This window comes from Penaeus vannamei, chromosome 21 (assembly GCF_042767895.1).
Source record: "Penaeus vannamei isolate JL-2024 chromosome 21, ASM4276789v1, whole genome shotgun sequence".
NCBI lineage: Eukaryota > Metazoa > Arthropoda > Malacostraca > Decapoda > Penaeidae > Penaeus > Penaeus vannamei.
Genome location: NC_091569.1, coordinates 36,619,385 through 36,621,884, shown reverse-complemented (window position 1 = coordinate 36,621,884; position 2,500 = coordinate 36,619,385).

Genomic DNA, 2,500 nt, shown 5'->3' with positions numbered 1-2,500 from the left:
ATATATGTATGTATGTATGTATGTATGTATGTATGTATGAATATATAAACATATGTATATGTGTGTGTACGCGTGTGTGTGTGTGTGTGCCTATATGTATGTATGCTTCTACGTATTATGTATGTATGTATGTATGTATATATATACATACATACATACATACATACATACATACATATATATATATATATATATATATATATATATATATATATATATATATATATATATATATATATATATATATATATATATATATATACATGTATATACATATACATATACATATACATATTTACATATACATATATGTACACGCACATGTTTTCCATCTCCACTTCTCTGCCATATTTTGGGTCTTCTCTCTCTTTTTCGTAATAATTTCACCATCACAGTAAATGCAGGTTTTTGTAGCTGTCATTTTTTTCTTTCTTTCTTTTTTCTTTTGTCACTTTTTGCAGTCTTGATCACTCATTGCTATTGTGGCTCAGATTTATTTTACATTTTCTTCTTCTTCTCCTTTTCCTTTTTTCTTTACTTCTTTATTTTTCTTCCCTTGTGACTTAGGCGGAAAAAAACGATTTATTTTATTTCTTCTTCATCTTCTTCTTTGTCTTCTTCCTTTCTTTTATCTTCACTTCTTTATTTTTCTTCCCCTCTTTTGTCACATTTCTCTCTCCCTTTATGCATATCAAATTCAAACACAATATAATTTGCATAATGACCTTCATCCTCTAATGAGACTAATCTGACTGCAATGTCCAAACAACTCTAAATAAATAAATTAATTAAAATACAAGAATTATTGTGATATTAATTGCGAAAAAGTCTTTAAAAAGTTATCATGTATTTATAAGAATAACAATAATACAAAAGCATCTCTACAAAATATCGAATTCCCAAGAACATTAAGAATATTAAGAATATTAAAGTCTGCAATGTCCAAACAACTCTAAATATAATAAATTAAAATACAAGAATTATTGTAATATCAATTGCAAAAAAGTCTTTAAAAAGTTATCATGTATTTATAAGAATAACAATAATACAGAAGCATCTCTCTACAAAATATCTGATTCTCAAGAACATTAAGAATATTAAGAATATTAAAGTCTGCAATGTCCAAACAACTCTAAATACAATAAATTAAAATACAAGAATTATTGTAATATTGATTGCGAAAAGTCTTTTAAAAAAGAACATGTATTAATAAGAATAACAATAATACAGAAGCATATCTACAAAACATTTAATTCCCAAGAACATTAAGAATATTAAGAATATTAAGAATATTAAAGTCTGCAATGTCCAAACAACTCTAAATACAATAGATTAAAATACAAGAATTATTGTAATATTAATTGCGAAAAAGTCTTTAAAAAATGATCATGCATTAATAAGAATAGCAATGATACAGATGCATCTCTACAAGATATCGAATTCCCAAGAACATTAAGAATATAAAGAGTCTTTAAAAGATAATCATGTATTGATAAGAATTACAATAATACAGGAGCATCTCTACAAAATATCTGATTCCCAAGAACATTAAGAATATTAAGAATATTAAGAATATTAAAGTCTGCAATGTCCAAACAACTCTAAATACAATAAATTAAAATACAAGAATTGGTGTAATATTAAATGCGTCTTTAAAAAATGAACATGTATTAATAAGAATAGCAATAATACAGAAGTATCTCTACAAAATATCTGATTCCCAAGAACATTAAGAATATTAAGAGTATCAATGTCTTCAAACAATGACTATATATTAATAAGAATAACAATAATACAGAAACATATCTACAAAATATCAGATCCCCAAGAGCATTAAGAATATCAAGAATATTAAAGCATTCCGGAAAACGACCAAGTGTCAAGAATTATGAACAAAGAGAAGAGAGTCTCCCTGTTCTGATGTGAAAATTATTCTTAACGGAAAGAGGGAGATAAGGCAAGTGGCGAGGAGAGAAAAGGGGAGAGGGCAAATAAAGGAATAATTAGATGACTGGAAGGAAGGAAAGGCGAGGGAAGGATAGGGTGGAGAACGAAGGTAAAAGTGAGATGGAATAGAAGAAAGGTTATTGTTGTATTTGTGTTCATGTGTAAGTGTGTGTGTGTGTATACATATATATATATGTGTGTGTGTGTGTGTCTGTACACACACACACACACACACACACACACACACACACACACACACACACACACACACACACACACACACACACACACACACACACATATATATATATATATATATATATATATATATATATATATATATATATATATATATATATATACATATATACATACATATATTCTAAATACATATATGTATGCACACATCATTGCTAGATCGCAAAATAACAAATGAAGATGGAAGTGACATTAATCATAAGAATATAGTAGATGATAAAGAAGATTTTACGTAGAAATTTTAACCAACCTAAGAACAATAGATTTAACGAAGAGTGAAAAAATAACTATGATA